The sequence below is a fragment of the Neovison vison genome, chromosome X, assembly GCF_020171115.1.
Source record: "Neovison vison isolate M4711 chromosome X, ASM_NN_V1, whole genome shotgun sequence".
NCBI classification, from domain to species: Eukaryota; Metazoa; Chordata; class Mammalia; order Carnivora; family Mustelidae; genus Neogale; species Neogale vison.
Window position 1 is genome coordinate 66,414,282 of NC_058105.1, and position 17,563 is coordinate 66,431,844.

General features: G+C 37.6%; 2 long non-coding RNA genes across 2 annotated transcripts in view; both read left to right on the top strand.

Annotated features, from left to right (window-relative positions):
• The first annotated feature begins 771 nt into the window (after positions 1-771).
• LOC122897058 lies at positions 772-7,174 on the top strand. The gene is made up of 3 exons (XR_006382463.1): positions 772-837; positions 2,602-2,676; positions 7,095-7,174. It is a non-coding gene; the product is annotated as an uncharacterized LOC122897058 (long non-coding RNA).
• A 1,498-nt stretch (positions 7,175-8,672) lies between these two features.
• Positions 8,673-17,563, top strand: part of LOC122897060 — a 67,260-nt gene continuing 58,369 nt past the window's right edge. The window contains exon 1 of the long non-coding RNA XR_006382464.1: positions 8,673-8,755. This is a non-coding gene — a long non-coding RNA (uncharacterized LOC122897060). The remainder of the gene's footprint in view (positions 8,756-17,563) is intronic.

The following is a 17,563-nucleotide window of genomic DNA, read 5'->3' on the forward strand; positions in this document are numbered from 1 at the left end:
ATATGTAAATGCCCCTTATTTATTATACCAGCAGAATCTGATTCTGTTTTACAGAATATCATATCCTTTTTTACTTTACTAAAAGGAATTTAAATTTGCTTCAGGAAATTTCAGCTCCTTTTTTGCTCCCCTCCCTTCCACAGTGGTTTGATCCTGCTTCTTAGAACTGCATTCCTTTTCTGCCACTTCACAGTAGTGAAGATCCTTTCTCACAGACGACTAGGCCTTTTATGTTCTTACTTTCCCTTCTTCTATTTCTACCCCGAAGTGGTTTGATGACACCTTATAGAAAAGCCTCCTTGTTTTGCTCCTTATAGATCTAAGTAGTTTGATTCTGTCTGGGGAACATCAGCATCTTTTCCTCTTCTGTCTTACACCAATAATTTGATCCTACGTCATTGAGCATCAGTTTCTTTTAGCTCCTCCCCCGGGGTCTAACAGTGGTTTGATCCTGCCTCACAAAGTATTAGGTCCTCTCTGATTCCCCCTCTAACATCGCCACCACAAATGGTATGGTCCTTAGCATCAGGTTCTTTTTGTATCCCACACTGGTCTTCAAAGCAGATTGAAGCTGCTTCATCTCATTCCTGATTCAAATTGATCCCTTCAGTGGCTCGTTCTTACACTAGCAACGTAAAACTGGCCCAAATGGGTTTAAAGTGGTCAGAACTTGCTCATGACCAGTTCAAACCTTTTCTCACACGGAAAAATCAGTTCTGACCAGTTCTAATCTATTTTGACCAGTTTAATATAATTCTGCAGAGCTGGAGCCTGAGGTCGGTAAACTCAGGAAGACGGCTGAAGACGATGCTGATTTGAGCCAAAGCAAGGAATCAGGTACTTACAAAAGTTGAAACTGGGCTGAAAACTAGGAAAGAAAATAGATGAAATGAGAGAGTAAAATGTAGGAGCCAGAGTTGGTTGAGGGAAGCTCAAAAGAGATTAGTTGCACCCAAACCTATTTTTTTTTTTTTTGAAAGGTGAGAGGCCATTTTGAGGAGGTAGTGCAGGATTTTGGGCTCTGCCTTTGTATGTCTGGGAAGCAGTATGGAAGCTGATACCATCTAGCAGTCCGATCCAGCTGGAGCTGAGACTGGGTTATATGTGGCCCCAGTGATACCTGGTTCTGCTATTCTTTGTGTTTGGCCTCATCTCAAGTTGCAATTATTAGAGTCCCAAACCACAAATGACAACATTTCCACCCCTTTAACTGTGGATGGTCATGATGCTTTTTAGCTGTTTAGGGATGTTATTTAGTTTAGAAGAAGGGATTGGTAAACCTTGAAGAAAAAAAACTAATCATCATTAAGTGCATAACTCAGTTAATTAGAATTGAGTTGAAGATCATACCTTGCAATTTTTCAGAGATGTGTGTAAAAGAAGGTGGCAAGTTGAGGACAGTATTTAATCTTTCTCCTGTGGGATTGGTTATCTATCATCTTATTATTGACTGAAGTAAAAATTGGCCTGCATTTTCTGGATTTTTCCCGGTGGTTGTCCTGTCCTTTACTAGGACTGTAGTAGATATTGAAAGAAATGGAGTCTGGAAAATGGAATTTTTATAGATTGTAGCATTTCTAATTTGAGCAAAATTTCTGCAGAGGGACAGTTGGCAAAGGCCAGAGGCTTTGATGATGAGTGACAGAACGCTGCAAGATTGAGGGTGGGGCTGAGGCTCTGGTTTGGTGCAGGATGTCTCAACATCTTTTTTGCAGATAGATGAGGCTTTGTGGCTATTTACAGGTTAAAAAAGGAAGTATTCTTAGAATGGCATAAGAACTTTGCTGACTGGGAGGGAAATTGATCCTTTTATGAAAGAATTTGGCTTAGGATCCTGTAATTTGAAAGATGTCTTTTAGGAAAATGGATTTAATTAGCCACTGCCTATTTTTTGACTTGGAAGAAAGGGGGCCATTTTTGTCAAGACAGTTGAATGGCACTTCCAAATGTCAAGGTAGAAAAAAAAAATCAAAAGATTTGGATTCAGAAGACCCAGGCTTTAAATCCTGTTTCTGCTATTTGCTACATGGGCCGTGAGCAAATTATTTAACCTCCCAAAGACTTACTTTCCTCATTTGTGAAATAAAGTTAATATCATCTGTCCTAAAAGAAAAATAACCTTAGAGTATAATGCCTTTTGGAGCAAAGTAACTGCCATTCAACATTGTATGAATAAACTAAATTGTATGATGGATTATTTTTGTGTATATGTGGGGAAAATAATACACAATTTAGCTTGATAAAGACATTTATTTATTTTTAATTTTTAAAAAAGATTTTATTTATTTATTTGACAGAAAGATAGGAAGCACAAGTAAGCAGAGCAGCAGGCAGAGGAAGAGTGAGAAGCAGACTCTCTGCTGAGCAGGGAGCCCTATTTGGGGCTCAATCCCAGGACCCCAAGGCAGCCACTTAACCAACTGAGCCACCCAGGTGCCCCGATAAAGACAGTTTTTAAAAAAGCCTTTCAACAATGTTAAACCCAAATGAAGCTAAACTAAAAATATAATAGATGTCAGAAATTATTATTTTTATAATAATTTTTTATTATTAAGTGACACTCAGAAAATCCATAGCATAAAATGGCTCCTTGTGTTTCAGATTCATAGAGATCTGGATCCAGATTCAGTTCCTATTTCATCCTGGACCTGTGGCCACTAGAAGCCCTGAGATGTGGTATGCACCATCATAAATTGTGGTGACGCAGGTGGTGGATAAGAGTTGGAAGAATCATGTCAGAGATATAGGTGATAGGTATGGACTAGTGTAAACAGGGTAGGGTGTAACAAACTGTCCTTCAGCCATAAACATCTTTTTTTTTTTTTAGAAGTATTCTAATTTTTTTTTCCAATTTATTTATTTTCAGAAAAACAGTATTCATTATTTTTTCACCACACCCAGTGCTCCATGCAAGCTGTGCCCACTATAATACCCATCACCTGGTACCCCAACCTCCTACCCCCACCCCCCCCCCTGCCACTTCAAACCCCTCAGATTGTTTTTCAGAGGAGGGAGACAAACCATAAGTGACTCTTAATCTCACGAAACAAACTGTGGGTTGCTGGGGGGAGGGGGGTTGGAAGAAGGGGGGTAGGGTTATGGACATTGGGGAGGGTATGTGCTTTTGGGTAAATTGGAAGGGGAGATGAACCATGAGAGCCATAAACATCTTGAAATTATTTATTACAAGACAAACCTGGATTACTTCCCTTGGATACTGTCATCCTCCTTGAAAACAGCAGGATCAGGTAAAGGAGCAACAGGAAGGACAATAATGTAGACCTTTATGAATATGGAAATCCTGATTCTGCCATTCATAGGTGATGGGGATGGGAGCCAAATAAGGCAGCAGAGCTTGAGCTGGAGAAAACCAACATTAGATTTTAATATATTTTTGGCCATAATGGCTCCATTAAGGAGCTGTGGGTGTGGTGAAAAAATAATGAATAATGTTTTTCTGAAAATAAATAAATTGGAAAAAAATTTAAAAAATAAATAAAATTTTCAAGATTGGGGAAAAAAAACAAATTTTAAGAAAAAAATATCAAAACAAAAAAAAGGAGCTGTGTTCTGCATACAGATTTGTGAGCTTGGAAATGTGGCCTTTTTAAAATAAGGTTGACTAATAGATGCAAGTGTTTGATAGTTACAGTTAGTGTACCTGTATTAGTGCAAGGTGTATAATAAAGATTTTTATTTTTATGACATCCTGGCTAACAAGATGGAGAAAACTAGAGCTGTGACATTGTTCCTTTAGTTGGACTCTGAAAGATTTTTTTAAAGTATACTATTCACTGAGCACTTAACTATGTACCAAGCATTTTGTTAAGTACTTTATGCATTAATCATTTCATCCTGAAAAAAGCCTTATGATCTATGTGTAATTAGCTTCATCATACAGATGGAAAAACCATTTACAAAGGACACTAATAATTAATTCTAAGTTTCTCTGGAGCAGAAATTTTTTTCCTGCTCCATAGCATAGGATTATTTTTTTTATTTTAATTTTTTTAACTTAATTTTATTTTTTCAGTATTCCAAGATCCATTGTTTATACACCACGCCCAGTGCTCCATGCAATCCGTGCCCTCCTTAATACCCACCATCAGGCTCACATATCCCCCACCCCCCCACCTTCCAAAGCCATCAGTTTTTTTTATCAGTGTCCTGCAGTCTGTCGTGGTTCATCTCCTCTTCTGCTTCCCCCCCAATTCACTTTTCCTTTCCTTCTTCTAATGTCCTCCATGTTATTCCTTATGTGCAGCAGAAATTCTTGAGAAGTGTGTGTGGAATGAAAGGGAGGATGAAGGCACATTTTCTGAGGGGTTTAGTAGAATCACCTCAATGAAAGTTTTTTGAAACCATGTAGGCATTTCCCCCATTATAGTACTTTCCTTAGAAGTACTACAGAAGGCCTACCCCTCCTTGGGTATTTTAGATGTTTTGTGAGTTACTGTGATTATTGTGGAAGAGTGAAAGGAAGGGCCCTAAGGTGTGTTGAAGAGAGGAAAAAGGTTGAGCTTCAATATTGCAAAGGGAGATCCTTTGGTGAGCTGTAGGACTTTGTACCGGGTTCTATCTTGGTTTTAGCATTTTAATTAACAATTGGATGGAGAAGTAGAATAGTATGCTCATCAGATTTTTAAGAGACAACTGGAGTGGGGTGGGGGTAGTATATATACTGGATACCAGAACCAGGAATTCAAGAAATATTTATTAGACTGTAACAATGGTTCAAAAAAGCAAAATTAATTTGATAAGAGTAAATATGACATCTTGCACAAATTTAATAAAATTTAAAAAATATTCCATAGGATGGGTTAAATTTAATATGGCTGCCAGAAAAGTTAATGCATACTCAGTCTGCATTAATAGTAGTAGAGAGTCTACAATGAAGGAGGTAATTATTCCACTCTTCTCTAGGTTTGTATGAACTACACCTCAAGTATTGTGTTAGTAGTGGCAGCTATCTTTTAAAAAGGGACAAAAACAAAATAGAGGTTAAGAAAAGAAGCTTGAAGGGTGAAGTGGGACATGATTGCTATCTTCCATTATCTGCAAGGCTGTCATAAGAAAGAGAATTTTATCTGCACAATTGTGACCCCAAGGGACAGAATTAAGATTGTTAGGTGGAAGTTACGGCAGAGCTGTCTGAAGATAAAATGGGTTGTGTTGGAAGGGAATGAATTCCCTATCGTAGGGAATATTTAAGCAGAGACTAGCTGACTACTTGTTAGGGATTTGAGATTTGTTACAAAGCCTCAAACATAGTCTTATTGCTACAGTTCAGTGGATTGAGAGAATTTTCATTGAGCATTTCTTGAATGTTGTCTGGTTGTTGGAGGGGGTGGTGATCAGAAAGGAGAGGTATAGGGTAACCCTGATGATAATCTTTTAATCCAAGAAAACCCTGGGGTTAGCTGGTGTGGCTCAGCCAAGGATGATACTGAAGGCATAAAAGCACTTACTAAGCACTGTATACACGCCTGCCTGGTGATTTTACCTGTATTATTTCTTAATTTTCACAACAATCAGGTGAATTATATATAATTAGCATCTCTTTTACAAATGAGAAAAAGGAGGTTCAGAAAGTTTAAGTGACTTGCCCAGGTTCATGCAGCTAGTAAGTGACTTTGGGGGAGCATATCAGAGCTCTGTGCAGGGAAAGATGTGACAGAATTTCTACTTGTTACCTGAACACTTCTCCAGTTGAGTGAAGAGTTGGTATTGCCAGAGGCAAGTCAAAACTGTGTGGACAAGCATGTCATGATGGGCTGGGTGCCTGGAGTAGATGAGAATATCATAAAGATATATGATCAGCCTCTAGTCCAGCAGATCCTGGAGGAGGATGGTGTTGGAATGCAACTGAGCTATTACACAGGCTAAATGGCATGACTATTTATTCATAATGTCTGTACCTTATACGGAACAGAATGGCACAGCTGTCAAAGGATATAAAGATCTTCAAAGTCCAGATAAAGCTATCTATTTTGAAAAACAGAAGACTGTGCTCGAGAGAGGAGAAGGACTTTTCAAACCTGTTCCACTTAATGAATTTGCTCCTGATATTGCCAAGGAAGTTATTTTTAAAAATGTAATTTAGCAAATTTAGGACTAGAGCTTCTTAGAGCTGATTTGTTTTTCAGAAAGGACCAACTCCCCTGTGAAATGTCCTACTCTATTTCAGAACTACAATATGGATGTGTAATGTTCTGGTTTCTACACCTCCCCCCACCATATTATAGAAATCAGCATCATATAAGTTAAAAGAGCATTAGTTTAGAATCAGAAAGATTAGATTTAATTCCTTTACTGGAACCCATGGGACGTTCTTTAGTTTTTTTGAGACTCAGATTCATTATCTTTGAAGATAGGAATAATAATAGTTCTATTTTAAACATGTGGAGTTTGAGGTTCTTGTGAAAAATCCAGGTAGAGAGATTAAGGGAAGGCTGAAGCTCAGGGGAATGACTGGATCTTCAGATACAGATTTGAGAATCAACAGCCAAAGGGAAGGTACATAAAGCCACATGCATGGATGGCATTGTCTAGCAGAAGGATTTCTTCCACATGATGACTCTTTAGCTATTTGAAGTTGACAGTTATGTAATCCCAATTATTCAATTCTCTAGGCATGGCATCCCTAGATCAAAGATATTTCTGAATGTCTTGAATTCTAGCCTCTACATCAGCCAAACTGTCCTTTTGAGGACATATTATGTTTTGGTTTTATCAGTCTTGAGGTGTGGTGTTCTGAACATAGTATTCCTGGGATGGTATGGAGTTAAGTACAAAACCCTTAACTTATTCATTTTATTCACTATACATTTTTGGTGACTCTGATTGAGGTTGTCCTTGACAGTACCTTGAGAAATATGGTCCTATGGCATAGAGGGAATTGCATTTGAACCACTCTAGTCCTTGGCATTGATGTAGCTTCTAGCTCCCTACCCGCTCTTGCCTCACTGCTAAATGCAGGCATGAAGTTGTTGTGGGATATTACCAGCCCCATTTAATTTCCTAATAACCAACACTTGGATTTAGTGGAAAAGATAAAACTTTTTTCCCTTGCTTTTTCATTTTTTTTAAAAAAGCTTCTTAGGTACTCTGGAACTGGCTTACCAGTATTTAGAAGGGCACATCATTGTGAGCCAGAATGACAGAGGGCTCAAAAGGTAAGGTTCATTGATTGGTGATTAGTGACTTCTTACCTCCCCCTACTCTAATTTAATACACCATCAAAAAAACCAAATGTCAGGTATATTAAACAGTTTTATGCAAAATATTGAAGATTTAAAAAATAGAAGGAAATGTAGGTGAATAAATTATTTCCTCTTTGCATATGCTTAAAGTAATATATGGTGTCATGAAGGAAAGGTTTATATATTTTTCTATATAGAAATGAAAATCTCTGTAAATATAAAACATGAAAAATATGAAGTACAGATGCTAAACTGAAAAACTGCAACAAATACGACAATTGCAGTTGATACTCATTTGTGGATCCTATTCATCTAGTCACTAAAATTTATTTGTAATCCTGAAATCAATACCTGTGGTGTTTTTTTGGTCATTTGTAGATATACACAGTGGCAACATTTGAATTACCTGATGTGCACATTCCTCGCCGAGGTCCAACAAGATGATTCTCTTGTCTTTTTCTTTTAGCTCTCATGCTGTAAATAAGTGTATTTTCAGTCAATTTAGTGCCATGTTTTTCACATTTTCTTTTCTTGGCAATTTTTTAAAAAGATTTTATTTAAGAGTGCACGCACGCACGTGAGAAAGAGAGAGATAGAAAGAGAGAGCATGGTAGGGAAGGGAGAAGCAGGCTCCTTGCTGAGCAGGGAGCCATTCGTAGAGCTTAATCCCAGGACCCTAGAATTATGACCTGAACCGAAGGCAAATGCTTAACTGACTGAACCACCCAGGCCCCATTTTTCTTGGTGATTTTGCTGTTTATAATGTCCCCCAAGTGTGATGCTAAAGTGCTGCGTAATGTTCTTGAGCACAAGAAGTCTGTGATATGCCTTACAGAGAAAACACATATGTTCGATTAGCTTAGTTCAGGCATAAGTTACAGTGCTATCGGCTGTGAGTTCAATGTTAATGAATCAACAATGCGTGTTAAATAATGTTGTCTCTAAAGAGAAACCCATATAAACAATGTATGTATTGATTTATTGACAAAAATGTTGTGACTATGTCTCACAGGAACATAACTCTGCCTGAACTAAGCCAATCGAACACATCTATTTTCCCCATCTCCCTCTCTTCTCCTTCCCTTTCCCCTCTCCCTCTTCCTTTCTCTCCCTCTCTTTCACTTCCTTTCCCTCTTTCTGTTTCTCTCCCTCTTTCTCTCTTTCCCTCCCTCCACTTTTGGTAATGCAGAGAAAAGAAAGATTCATTCAGATTTGGGTAAAGAGGTAACGTGAGCAGGATCTTAGAAGACTTCAAGAAGGTGACATTTGAACTGAGTAATAAAAGATATGCAGGATTTTTCTAGGTAGAAAATGCAGGGCAGACCTTGACCTTCTTAGCTTCTAAATGCCAATGATGCTACCACAGATTGTAAAAGCATGCCTTTGTGAGTCAATGAGAATGATTTTCCTTTGATATAACTGCACCCAGAATTTTCTAGTGCTTTCCCTCAGATTCCAGGTGCGTTGTCATATTCTGATGCCCTGATGTTGGAATCAATAGAGGATGGACATAGAAAAAAAATCAAGAATTCTACATCATTTTGATGAATCAGGTATGTAATGTGGAGAATGGATTAAAGTTGGGGAGATTTGGGGGTGAAAAGGAGAAAGGAACAGATATTTTTTTTGAGGACAAAGATTTGTTGTAGTGTTAAAGTTCTTACTTAATTTTAATGAGTCCATTTAACAACCCCATAAAGTAGGCAATTATTCCAATTTTACAAATGACAAGTAATGAAGGTCTAAAGAAGGGTAAAATAGTGGAGGTAGTGAGAAATGGATATATGCAATTTACATTTTGGAAATAAAATTGAATGTAGCAGTAGGAAGGATAGAGAAATTATTAATCAACTTAACTGTAATGTGCAGATAACACCGCTCAGTTCACAATGTTATGCCATAAAGTTAGATGAAATAGGGGCTATGACAATGCTCTATAAACTGTAGACCATTGTACCAACGAGAGATGCTCAGAAGCTTTGAGCTTTGGCAACTTGGGAGGGTGGAAATATTATTAATGGAGGTGGGTACTGAAGAGGAAGAGTGTTTTGGAGGGAAGATGATATTTCCTAATTCTTCCACATCTCCTCTTATACTTATCAGTTCACCCGTCTCTTGGCAATTCCTATTGTTTTTTACCACTGTGCATAGAGACTCTATGTAAATATCTGTAAATGCATAGATTATCTCTGGAATGATACACAAGAAACTTTTGACAGTGATTTTGCCTGCAAAGAGGGGACATGGGTGGAAGTGGGAAAAATACTTTTCACCCTGTATTTTTTGTACACTTTGAACTGTGTGTCATATATATAAGTTATGTGCTTAAAAAAGAAACATTATAAAATAGATTAAAGATAAAATAGGAAAAAAAATGTCTTACAGCCACAATACATTTACATCTCCTGTACATTAATCTCAGAGTTTCCCCTGTGTCCTGTTGTCCGTGAAGCTTTTCTCTGACAATCCCATATCCTATCCTTTCTTCCCACTTGATGTGGACGCCAGTGGGAAAAAGGAAATTTGAGCTAATAAGTATTGACTACTTTTGTAAAGATTAGTCGAGAAAGGAAGGGTATTGGGTAAAATGGGACTTTGGGGTTAAGAGAGGGTTTTTAGTTTAGGTTATTTATTTGTGGCTATGAGTGACTTTTGTACCTGTTTATAGGTAGAGGGGAAGAAGCTTGGAGAGAAGTTGAAGATAAAGGGAAAAGGAGGGTTTGTAAACAGGCTGTTAGCTTACACTACGTATCAGCAATATTGAGATAGAGTTGCAAATGTATGTGTTTCTAGGAAACTGTTTAGAAATGGTGCTTAAAAAAAACAAAATGCTGTCTGTGAGGAACCAGATCCCAGACAGGCCCCTCTGTAGCCATTTACAATAGCAGCTCTTGGGTCTGCTGAGATCTATCAGGCATTCCTTCGACAAATGTTAAATGATTACTACGAGTAAGGCACAGCATACAGCAAGGGTTGTGTGGTTAATTGAATGTACTGACTTGATATTCACTAAAGAAAGAAAGTTTCTGTAAGAATAAGGATGCTTGCATATAATTCTGGTGCTGGATTAAGAGAGTCCAAGTGTAGTGGATTCTGACAGAACCGCTACAGTGCTTGGTTCCTAGTAGGTGTTCAGTAAGTGTTTGTGACATAATTCGTTTATTGAGCACCTCCTATCAATCAAGCACTGTGCTAGGCTCTGGGACCACACAGATAAGTTAGACAAGGTCTTGCCTTTTCAGGTGCTTAGGTTTAGTAGTGGTTACAATAAAGTGATGAGTTCAAGACAGAGGTACAAACAAGGGTAGGAGGGGACCTACTCCAGAAACAACCAGATTATAGTGTGTTGAGGAGTAAATATGGACAGAGGAAGTGAAGACACCGAATGTAGACTGTTCTTTTGAGACACAGTTTGGTTAAGAAGAAAAGGAGACAGAGGGCAGGAAACAGAGAGACAGGGTTCAGGGATTGTTTTTTAAATAATGAGAGATTTGAACATATTTTTTGCATAGAGAAGAAAGAAACAGCAGAGAGGGAAAGAGTAAAGATTAAGAAATAAAGGCAGTAATTGATGAAAAGAGATCACTGAGGTTATAGGAAGTGATGGGAGATAAACCTGACCAGGAATTCTTGGAAGAATCATTGTGTGGCACTGAGAATTTTTCTGAAGCAAGAGAATTTTGGGGTGATACTAGGTCAAAATATGGTAAGTCAAGAGAATGGAAGATAGTGGATAAAATAATGGTTTTTGTGTCCATGCTAGTCACGGAAGAAAATTAGGCTGCAGTGGACTGGTAAGTTGGGAGGAGACCAAATAATAGGAGTAGTAAGAATGAGGAAGTAAAAAGTCCTTAATGGGAAAATGTATCTAGAGAGTGGAATATATGGATATAAGATTTTAGAGGTAGAGTGGTTTTGAAGGTAAAAAGATCCTTGTAGACTTCTTACCATTGGTTGTAGACAACTGAAATGCAGGGAAAGGTTACTGGAATTGAGCCGAGAAAGTGGTACTCTAAGGTTTATCTTCATGGATGTTTAAGTCCCTCCTTGATGATACAAAGACTTGTATCAGGAGCCAAATATACAATTAATGTTTGGAAGAAACCATGAAGTAGGCAGAGGCCACTGTTGAGACTAACAAGTAGGAGAAAGCTAGTGTTTCACTTGTTCATTCACCTACCCTTACAGATAAGGAGATAAGTGATAGAAGTTGTGCTAAACATTATGTAATTGGCTTTCCCTCCTCAAAGAGCTTCTAAGGGAATGAGATGGTAGATTCAGATGTTTGACCTGTGACTGTGGAGTCCAACCTGTCCCAGCAGCACCAGCTTATTAAAGGTCTAGTCTGCAGGGCAAACCAGACCAGTATGATATTTGTGGCTAGCCAGTAACATGCAGCTCCTCAGAAGCACTGAGTGGTGTAGGGATGAAGAGGGACTGAATCACATAAAGGAGATGGAAACAATATGTTCTGGGCTGAGTAATTCCCCAGAAAGTGTGGCGAGCTGCCAATCTGTCCATGCCTTTCCATGGTCTTTATAAGAACAGTAGTGAACTATAACATATAAAAGTTTATCTCCTTGAGACCATGAAAGAAGCATCAGGTAGTGAGACTAAGATTTCCTTGTGTCCAGGACAGATTTTCAGGTATAGTTTTGTTTATCAGTTGGCTCCAGAGTTTATATCCTGGTGGGAGAGGTATCCCAGAGGAAGAATAGTAACAAAATAGAGGCTCCCAACTTTGGAGGTACTTAAGAAGAAAACTCAGAGAAAATAGGGAATAGCTTCAAGAAGGCCCAAGCTATCCTATCCAAGTAACAGTGGCAAATAACAATTCAAATGACAGCAGCTAACACTTACAAAGTATTTACTCTATACCAGGCAATGTTTAAGCACTTTGTGTACATTTTTTTTTCAGGAATTATAACAATCCTGTGAGATAGGTATTAATATCCCCATTTCCCTAAAAGAAGTACACATTGTTTTCCCAGGATTTATTCTCACTCTGCTACTCTACTGTGGGTCCTGGGTATGTACATTAAAGTAGAGACTGTTGCTTGGTTGAATCTTTGCAGATAGTTTTGGCTTTATAGTTTGGACCATGCTGTGGAAATCAGGTGTTGCTTTGAAGCAAACCTGACAGAAAGAAACTTCACAGAAGTTTTTATAACATCTAAAATTATAATAATATGCATATATATGCTTAGAAATTTTGAATAATGTTTTCCTCTAGTGAGGTTAACTGTGTGCATGTATTACTGTGTACATGTTTACCATGTGCATAGATTATCCTTTTAAAACTAAAAATAAAACAAAAAAATGCAGATTGTATGGACATTGGGGAGGGTATGTGCTTTGGTGAGCGCTGTGAAGTCCGTAAACCTGGCGATTCACAGACCTGTACCCCTGGGGATAAAAATATATGTTTATAAAAAATAAAAAATTAAAAAAAATGCAGATTGTAAAAGAGAATAACTCTGCAAATACTCTTTTGAAAATTCCATTTCTTCCTTTCCATTTTCCCCTAAATAATGCTCTAACACTGCATGATAGGACTTAAGGTAAGGGAAGTAAAATTAATAGGCATAGAGCTTGCTGCTACAATTTTGCCATTTTTTTCCCCAAGAGGGCTTATTGTATCTTGTAACATTCAAAATAGTTCCATAACAAACTTTGAAAGTATAAATTCTATATTTTATATTCAAAATAGAGAAAAGCATAGCTATTTTCCACCATTCTGACCTATACCTTTATTTGAGTGGGGGTATAACTAGGTCTAAGGTCTACTAGGTATTTCCTTTAATAGAAATATTCAATTTCAATTAGCCTGAGAGATCTAAACTAAAGAAAATCATCTTGTAGCTATCTGGCCATTCAAAAGAGTTCTCTGCTCCCTTGAAATTCATTACAAATTCTCTTCAAATATTAGACCTCAACACACTGTTGCCCCATATACACTGGCCTAGTTTTGCCTGTGTCCCTTCATTTTTCTTGGTGCTATCTTGTCTCTTACCTTTAAGTTTGTATACCAAAGCCCCTAAAAATTAAAATATTTTTCTGGTTCAAACCCTGTAAACAACCTAGAGCCTATCTCTGTTTCCAGTAAGACCCTCAACCTTATTTTAATTGTTAGCCTGTTTATTATTGTTAAGTTTCAAGGTAAATTAAATGATCTATTAGGTCACACCCACTTTAAGTCTTTGGTTCACTTAAAGCAAGTATTTCACATTCCAAAGGACAATCCTCCCTCTTGGCCACCCTTTTCTACCTTTCTTAGGATTTATGGTGTCAAAGAGTGAATATATTTTTTTCCAGAGACATCTCAGGGAATTCACATTGTTTAAACCAAAGAAGTAAATTGTTAACATTAATAGTGAAATATCTGGTCCTAAAGAGGTTGATGTTCAGGTAGAGGCCTTCCTAATATTCCCCTTTGCCCTTGTAAACAGTGATTCTTCACAAGCTGTAGGCAAGGAAAGGACCAACAAAACAGAAAGTCTTATCATTCTTCTAGAGCTTCCCTTGATACCTCTGCATCCCCCCAAAACCCCAATATTACTTTTGCCCTCTTGAAGTTACCACTCAAAGGTGGTTTGTTCAATCTGGTCACTATGAAGATTACAGCCACATTGTTGAAAAGACCTCCAAAATAAATATCACTTAAAGCCACTGTGTTCTTGAACTAGTGGATGCTTCTTGCTCCAGGTCCTGGGCTAAAGGCTTCACCTGATATATTTGTACTTCCTCCAGACTAGTTGCTGCTGACCTCAGAATCAGGTTGAGAATTCTGAGAAAAATCAAAGCCTTATGCTTTACCCTAAGGCAAAACTGTCCTTGTTACCTTAAGTGCCTGATTTTATTAGTCACTTTTTTTCCTCTGGGGAAAATTAATACCATATTTAAGGACAATAAAGTCACATGGTTTCAAGTACAGAAGCCAATATCAGACCTTGGCTATATACATGTGAAAGTAAAAGACAGGAAGGGAAACTCTCTGACACTGTGGAATGGATATCTACTTGTCAGCAAACTGCTCCAGGTTAGGGCCCTAGACTGGGAACACCATTCCAAATCAGGCTGGTTTGGAAGGAACCCCTTGCTTGGAAGGATGTGACATGATTTTTAATGAAATGGTTTCTGGCTTCTCTTCTGAATAATTGGCATGATAATGAAAGGGAACAGTAGAAGGCTCTGGTAGGATCTATAATGATGTTCTTTCCTCTCCCTAGCTCCAAAAGTGATCCAACTTTAGCCTAGCTCACAGAGTCTGCTTGACCCCTGGTGTCAACCTCAATTGACAGCAACTACAAAAGCCATCAGATGACTGAGTTACATTATTAGAAGTGGTTCTAAAGGTCATCTAATTCACCTCATTCTTCTCTCTCTCACCCTTAGCTCCCATGCAGGATTATACCTGAAATAACTTGTCAGGACTTGTCAGGAAAGGTGGATTGTTATTTCCATTTCAACCCAGAGAAACTGGAGTACAAAAAAGCAAAGGAATTTGGGGACCCACCTTTACCTGCCAAGTTAGCTGCACATGGGTTTAAGCTTAGAATCTAAACAGAGAGGAAGCAGTTAAGATGAGAGCATGAAGACAGAATGGGGCCTTCAAATAAGCCATTTCTGTTCTTGGAGAACAGAAATGTAGCCTTTAATGTCTTCCTGGTACCTTCTATCTATGTGAATATCTCATTTCTAAAAGAATTTTCTCCCTAAGTTCCCTGGACTTCCTTTCACTTCTTATTCCTGGTTCCCAATAACTTCCTGAGTTTGAGAGCAGAGAGCATGGGAATACATGCATATACATATACATACTCTCCTAATGTTAGGAACTAGAAGGTCCTAGATAAAGTCTTTATAGAACACTTCTCTAGTCATAGCCAGCCAAAGTAATTTCAATGTGGATGTTTTTATATAAAGGAATATATTAAATTGTATGATTATTGCTTTAGTATTTCAATTAATCTTCAGTTTAATGAATATGACCTTTAGAGGAATAAAATTCTCAAAAAAACTAGCAGAGCCTCTGGAATTACCACACAGAGTCTTCCAGTCATTCCTGTGAGGGAGCATAGAGCTTTACAGGGGTGTTGTAAACTCTGGTAGATGACTAAGAATTTTAGCAGTGAGGTTGAGAGGGTAGGAATGAGGGTCTATTTTTCTTTTTGCAACTTATATTGTTTTACTAGTTATGGTGAATTCATCATAATGTAGAATTTATTAAAATTTTTGATTAACAAAATGGTATGTAAAAAAGAAAAAAGAAAATTGGAAATTGAATATTGAAAAGGAGAAAACTATTTTAAAAATACAAGTGGAAAAGAAAAAAGGAGGAAAGGAGAAAAAATGAAAAGCTAACAGAGGAGAGACAAGGAGAGGGAAAATGGAAGCAGAAGGACAATAGAAATGAAAAAGGAAACTCTAGCAAATGTAAAAGAAAAAGGAGTAGGAAATAATTTTAAAACGTTTAACAAGTGGCCACAGTCGCCAAACTATGGAAAGAACCAAGATGCCCTTCAACGGATGAATGGATAAGGAAGATGTGGTCCATATACACTATGGAGTATTATGCCTCCATCAGAAAGGACGAATATCCAACTTTTGTAGCAACATGGACGGGACTGGAAGAGATTATGCTGAGTGAAATCAGTCAAGCAGAGAGAGTCAATTATCATATGGTTTCACTCATTTGTGGAGCATAACCAATAGCATGGAGGACAAGGGGCGTTAGAGAGGAGTAGGGAATTTGGGTAAATTGGAAGGGGAGGTGAACCATGAGAGACTATGGACTCTGAAAAACAGTCTGAGGGGTTTGAAGTGGCGGGGGGGTGGGAGGTTGGGGTACCAGGTGGTGGGTATTATAGAGGGCACAGCTTGCATGGAGCACTGGGTGTGGTGAAAAAATAATGAATACTGTTTTTCTGAAAATAAATAAATTGGGAAAAAAAAGTTTAACAAGTGAAAAAATAAAAAGAAGAGGGCATGTCAAGAAAATGCACAGAAATAATCCTGAAAGAGCATCCAATAACCAAAGTAGAACAATTGGAACAAAATAGATAATGCAGTACTTAATTCCAAATCATTTATTTGGATACCTGCCCCCTACCCCAGGAGGTGGAGCTTAGTCTCTTCCATTCAAAGTATAGATGAGGCTTAATGACTTGATTTTAGAAAGTACAGTATGGAGGGGGATGAAAATAACTTTATAGTGGAGAAACTTGGCAAACACACCTTGGGCAGGTAATCAAGATTAATATCAATAGTGATAAGTCCTGTACTGCTATGTATTTTGCTTTCATGACTATTTGCTGCATTCCAGAAGTTTTGGACCATCATGTTTTCATTATTGTTTCCATGTATTTTTTTATTTCTTTTTTGATTTCATGGTTGACTCATTCATTCTTTGGTAGAATGTTCCTTAACCTCTATGTATTTGTGGTCTTTCCAGATTTCGTCTTTTTTTTTCTTGTGATCGACATCAAGTCTCATAGCATTGTGACTGGAAATGATGCTTGGTATGATCTCAGTCTTTTTGTACTTGTTGAGGCCTGATTTGTAACCAAGTATGTGATCTATTCCACAGAATGTCACATGCACTCAAAAAGTATATGTTGGCCGACTGAAGGTAATAATAGAAAGTGTATTTTGTTGCTTTAATATGAAATGTTCTGAATGTATCTTTTAAGTCCATCTGTTCCAATGTGTCATCCAATACCATTGTTTCCTTATTGATTTTTCTGCTTAAATGATGGGATGTTAAAATCTTCTACTATTATTGTGTTATTATCAATGAGTTCCTTTATGTTTGTTATTAATTGTTGAATATGTTTAGGTACTCCCAAGCTGGGAGCATAAATATTTACATTTGTTAGATCTTCTTGTTGGATAGACCCTTTTATTATGATATAGGATCCTTTTTCATCTCTTGTTATAGTATTTGGTTTAAAATCTTCTGTGATATAAGTATGGCTATTCCAGCTTTCTTTTGACATCCATTTACATGGTAAATATTTCTCCAAACTCCTGCAGGTGTCTTTAGGTCCAAAATGAGTCTCTTTTAGGCAGCATATAGATGGGTCTTGTGTGTGTGTTTTTTAACCCATCCTGACACCCTTTGTCTTATGATTGGGGCATTTAGTCCATTTACATTCAGATTCAGAGTAGTTATTGATAGATATGAATTTATGCCATTTTATTAATTGTTCTGTTGTTGCTGGAGATTTTTGGTGTTCCTTTCTAGTCTTTGTCACTTTTGGTCTTTCTTTCCCACTCAAAGGAGTCCCCTTTAATATTTCTTACAGGACTGGTTTATTGGTCATAAACTCCTTTACTTTTTGTTTGTGTGGGAAACTCTGCTT